Here is a 6,000-nt window from a genome sequence, read left to right as displayed (position 1 = left end):
ATTGCGAAACTCAGACCATTACATAGTTTAATTAAAATAATTTCCCTAAAAAACTGTTACACTTTTAAAGAAAATTCCAAAATATAGTTTGAAGTAGTAATAAAAATATTTAAAAATATTAAAAATAATACTTTCTGTCATCGGGGCTGTAATAATGGGGCGATCGTGGCTCAAGAGTTGGGAGTTTGCCTTGTAATCAGAAGGTTGCTGGGTCGAGCCCCGGCTTGGACAGTCTTGGTCGTTGTGTCCTTGGGCAAGGCACTTCACCCGTTGCCTACTGGTGGTGGTCAGAGGGCCCAGTGGCGCCAGTGACCGGCAGCCTCGCCTCTGTCAGTGTGGCTACAATGTAGCTTGCCATCACCAGTGTGTGAATGGGAGGATGACATGTTGTGTAAAGCACTTTGGGGTCCTTAGGGACTAGTAAAGCGCTATACAAATACAGGCCATTTACCATAATGTGGACGGACAGAATCTCGTGCATTGTAATTTTTATATGTATACTATATTGTACTATTGCATGATGATTGTTATTCTTTTAGATTTTTTATTACTATTTATATATTTTTTTATACATTTAACTTGAACATCGGCAGAGCTGCAAACCAAATTGTGTCACACTGCATAATCGATGAATGAAAATAAAGACAGATTCTATCTATATTAAGTATCCGTTTGAGACGTAACACCATGTCGCTATTATATGACAGTCATGATTTAAAAAGAGACAGCCATGATGTTGGTTGGTGTAAATAAACACAAGCAACTATTACTGGCATTGCTGAGATTACGTCTGGTCTTGGTCTGTGTTTAAATTTGTATTGCCTGCATGATATAATCGACATCTAAGCACCATAAAAAGCCAGAAATCAATTTGAAAGAGATTTTAGTACTTAGCGCTGCTCATTCCATTTCACAGTGTGTTAGTCTAAGTTAGTTTTCAGAGAGCCGTTTAACCAAGGTTATTAAAAAAATGTGGACATTGTGCATTTTTAATGGACCTCTTAACATCATTTCTCTTCTTCAGAACAAGCTTTATGTTAATAGATAAAGGTTCACTATAAAGAAAATAATCCCAATAGAACATTTAATTTCATTAATTTACATGATAAATTAACCTTCTTTTCCAGAGCAATAACATACATGACTGGTGGGTATTCTTTCTTACCAGTACTAAAAGAGCCATTAGGTGGTAGGTAGTATTTGCATCCTCAGTGTGTGATGGGATTAATTATTAATTGCCAGCAATTAATGATTCATGCACCTCCTTTCTTGTTTGCTGCAGAGGTGTGGCGTGTGTGTGCTGTACAGGTGGCTGAGCTCTCATCAGGAGATGGAAGCAAGAGGATCACGTCATCTGAGACCCAGTTCATACACCTTGCACAACAAAGAAACGTTTATAAAGAAACAGGTTTGTCTCTTTCCACATCTCTGAACTCACATGTGGAGTTTTAAACATAACCACTGCGGCTTAAATAGGCTTAACCACAGGTTAGCTAATCACTGTAAATAGTTCAAAGGTTCTCTTTGTTTATCTAAATCACGCATAAGATGTTGTCAGTTTTTCCCAAAATTCCCACAGAGACATTCAACAGGTAGAGCTCATTATTTGTATGACTCAACATAATAACATGAGAGCCTATGACAGTTTGAAGACCTTTTTTTTTTCCAAAACTTTGAGCTGTTTGGTTATTGATTGAACCTACCTGACCTTTCTCTGCCCTACTCTGATAAAACTTTCCTCGTCTCGGCTCACACCTGTAGCCCTCAGAGGGAACAGTTGTTGAGTCAGGCTGAGGGCAGGAAGACTGCCTGGAAGATTACCGGTCTTATCACAGAAACAAGTGAACATAAATGTAGCCGACATGACCACAAAGTGAAAGCCTATCTATCTGAGTTATTCCACAGCCTCTTTCTACTTCTGTATTTTGTGCAGTCATGCGGTCTTTTAGTGAATGAATGCTTGCAAAGCACTTTAACTCATTTAACTTACCTTTCCTGATCTTTTGCTTGTTGGATTGCTGCTACTAGAAGCAAGCGTCATGTGAAGTGATTTCTTAGATGTCACTGATGCTGGCAGACGGGCTTTTTCCATCAAATGAAAATTAATTTTAAAAAATCATTTACAAAGTTGCATGATTGGAAACTGTATTTTGCCTCTTTTGAGGACATAAAGCATGTCACCCATGTACAAGCAAAACACTCCCTGTAGTGCTACGAATGATGGTCTCTGCTCTGCTTTTCCACTCGGCTGAAGACAGAGGAAGCTGTTTATGGACCGTCTGACAATGTCCTTTTGGTTAAACATGATCCTCACGCTTACCCCTTTTATCTGTGTCTGATTGATGGGTCTACAGGGGGGTTTGAGTGCTCTTACAGATCCTGTGCTGCTTCCTAATTGCTGCTTCTGACCTAGCTTCAACCCTCCTTGGTCCCAGGGGAAACTTCACCATTAATTACTGTGACTTCATGGTATATCAATCAGGGTGTCCTGAGGGGCCTCTCAACCACCCTTTTACAGTCAAGTACATGTAGAAGACCCACTGAAGTCTGATAAACTCATTCCTGTGGTGGGAATACAATCTTTTGCCTAATTTAGGAGGACGTTTCTGAATGAGCTTGATTTGATGGCTCTCAGTCACGCCGGCAAAGACGAGACCCCCGGGTGCAAGACGAAGTGGAAGGTTGAGGTGAGAGTAAACTAGCTTTTTATACTTTTAACCATATGCTGTGCAGTAATAGCTGTGAGACCAATGTGTTTGAAAACTGCTGTGGTTCATCACTGTGTTTGAACGTATTTAATTCAGTGTTAATGCAGAGATTGGTTAAAAATAGTGTGATCCTTGCATCAGATTTCTCATAAATGAGAAGAAACGTGGAGGCGATGTTACAAAATTTGAAAACCACACTCATATTTCCTGTACCCGGAAATGTGAATACTGATTTCCTGACAAATCTAAAATTAGTTAAAGGAGCTGGCTGACTGTCAAATACTTTTTTTTCCAAAACTGAAAAAAAGCATTTATTTGTTGCCTCTAGATCTCTAGGGGATCCTGTTGAATGTAAAAACCTCTTGTTCTCATAATCCAGACAAATAATCTACTCTGTCAGCATAAAATGGGGCCATATTATGTCTTCCATTATTTTAACAGCAGAAAGGCAACGATACCCATATTCAGTGGAGAGTGTCTTAATAAAGAAGCAGATCAAAGCAGCTATGAAAGAGACTTTTTCCAGGAACCTGAGATGCTTGTGCCCTGAAACCTCATCTGAGGGAAGGCTCTGAGCTTGGTGCCCCTTGTCAGCACCTCAGAAACTTTCTTCTTCCTAACATCCATCTCTGCTCTAGAGAAAATTCCCAGGTGAATCTGAGCTTTCACTGAAACCAGGATGGAATGCGCTGTAGTGGTCTTTTCATGAGATGGAGCAACAGTGTGTATTAACGGTTGCCTGAATGAGGAGCCTCAGTCACTCAAATTAAATCTCTGAGTTTGCAGCGTAAAGGAAAGTCTGTCTATCTATCTATGGTAGCATAATTTGCTGTTTGAGTTGGATTGCTGTCTTATATTAGGAACTGTTGTCATCTCCATTGCTAATTCCCCCTTCTTTCTTGCTTTTGAGTTAAGAAACCTCTTGAGTTTAGTCAGCCACATCAGCAGACCCAACCTCAGAGTCTTATGACAGCGATGCAATACTGAGCCTGTGGATGCTCATCGAGTTGATAAAAAAAAGAAGTACTGTTTATGTAATTGATTCTTTGCTGCCTCTGTAATGAAGCAGGAGTGTATCATTTCACTAAAATATACACAGGGGAGCAGAGGGTGGAGGCTTTGATAATCATAGAAAGCATGTGGTGTTATGATCATCATGTGGCAACAAGCATGGTTTTGTCTAAAAATTGACCAATAAGCTGAAGAATTAGGTTTTTGTGATACATGTTTCATATTCTTTTGACTTGTTTGCCTTAGATGAATATAAATAAATACTGTTGTTAGAACTACATAAATATGAGCGCTTTGATGACCGCTATAATAATCCTGAATGCATACTGTTTTATAGACATATCGAGTTGCATTTTGACGTAGAATTCACTTCAATTCTCTGTGTGTGCGGGCCAGTTTAGCCACCAGTACCTTACAGTTATTTAGTAGGAAAATGTCTTACCCTGTATTCAAAGTCCATAACCTCAAATGAATTCAAACAGGTCCCTGTGCTGTAACAGCTTGAGCCCAAGTAGCTCGTCTTTAGTCTGTGGGAGCAGTTCTTCACATGCATAGTGCAATCAATCATTTACTGCATGAAGATATTCGTGTAAACACTTGAAATTTTAATATAATCACTTCATTGCTGGGATTTTGTGTGCGTGTGTTTGTATTATGCCTTAAAAAGCCAAAGTTATGTATCTTAGCTGATAAAGATTCAAAATACTATGATATGTGCTGTTAAATCCATCCATCCATCCAAAAAAAACTCACTGTGGTTTATTGCAGACGTGTTTAACTACAGTCTGTGTGGGTTTTCCTTCATTCACTCCACTGGGACACATCAATATAACTGATATGAAAGCATTATTATTGTTTAATTGGCCACAGCCATTTACCGTGAAATTTAATGCCTCTCATAACTATAACAGTCATGGTCCCCCCGTCTCACTGTAGATGAGGGTTAAAGGTTTCAGTCACTGGACCCCACTGTGGCTGAAGATATCGCTTAGTCACCCCGTCTGGAGAAGAAGCAGCGCCTCCCTGTGTACACACCGATTGGTTGGTGATCTTGACGGGCTCGCCTTCTCTACAGACCGTCTTCAGCCCAGGGCGGGGCTGATTCTCTACCAAACTGAATTGCTACAACCGCCAGGAGGAAACTTACCCCGGGTCGATCCATGGAGCAGTGTGGGAATGCTCCGTCTGTAGCAGAGAACCGGACGGCAGCCTCATTTCGACTTAATCATCCTGGACTGCCTCAGCTGCTCTTGGGATCGAGAGTGACCGGATTGAATACTACAGCACTGGGATTGGCTTAAAAAAATAAAATAAAACAAAATAACAGAAAAAAAAGAAAGAAAACCCATCTGCGGGGTGAGAAAAGAAGCGCGTTAATCGCCGCACCGCTGTCAGGATGATGTGACAAATCATTTATCTGCTGCCCGTGGAAAAATCAGTGGAATCGGATTTTTTCTCTTCTTCTTCCACTGCTGGAAATCAACTGAACCGGTTGTTATAAGGGTAAGTTGTGACATTATATCGTGGCACTCTCGTGTGGTCGCCCTTACGGAAGGCAGGACTCGGAGGAAGCGCTCACGCGTCGTGACCGCGGTGGAAACGAGCTCAATCCGGTCGATTGAATTACTGGTCAGTTAATTGATCCACAGAGGAACCCTTCAGACTCGGGTTGGCTGTAGTAAACATGGCATCGGTTAGGTTACGGAGTGCTTTGCCATTTTGCACTCATTGTGAAGTTTTCATAGAGAAAGTGGGCTATTTAAAGTGCTCCAACAGCAGCCAATAATTGGTCTATATTTTTGCCCAATCACCTGCTTAACAAGTGTGATACAGCCTAACCTACATAGTAAAAGAGGCGTTGAAGTGGAATTAATGGGGTGTGAAATGAGCTTGAAGTCTGGAAAGGTGAATTACTTTTATTTTTGTACTTGAACTCAAATTCAGGATATATTACTCTCGTTAGACTCATATGAGCCAAAGGCGAGGTGGTTTCCATTTCAACATCTGGTTAGATTATCTAATCTGGCTGTAGGCTCATCACTGGGAGAAAGCCCCAGCCTCATCTGAATTATAGATGTAGCATAAATGTGTTGTGGATAATCAAGCAACACAGCACACATCGAATCCCACCTGACCTTATCTTTGTCATTCTCCTCCCATATCACCCTTTCTTCCTCTTGCTCATCATCATAAACTGGGTGCACATAAATGGTACATAATGGGTAAAGGGTGCGAGGAAAGAGTAGCAAACAATATTTTCTTTCCACCCCCCAGTCTCAGC

General features: G+C 40.8%; 1 protein-coding gene across 3 annotated transcripts in view; it reads left to right on the top strand.

Annotated features, from left to right (window-relative positions):
* Positions 1–4,728: 4,728 nt before the first annotated feature.
* Positions 4,729–6,000, top strand: part of rhbdf1a (rhomboid 5 homolog 1a (Drosophila)) — a 29,503-nt gene continuing 28,231 nt past the window's right edge. For 2 of the 3 annotated variants that reach the window (XM_005920229.3, XM_005920228.2), the window contains exon 1: positions 4,729–5,222. The gene's annotated coding sequence lies outside the window, so the exon portion shown is untranslated. The remainder of the gene's footprint in view (positions 5,223–6,000) is intronic. The other variant, XM_005920230.3, reaches the window with a different exon arrangement.

Source organism: Haplochromis burtoni, unplaced genomic scaffold (assembly GCF_018398535.1).
Source record: "Haplochromis burtoni strain Fernald_Lab_line unplaced genomic scaffold, NCSU_Asbu1 Contig_21, whole genome shotgun sequence".
Taxonomy (NCBI): domain Eukaryota; kingdom Metazoa; phylum Chordata; class Actinopteri; order Cichliformes; family Cichlidae; genus Haplochromis; species Haplochromis burtoni.
This window is presented reverse-complemented; position numbering and strand designations above follow the sequence as displayed.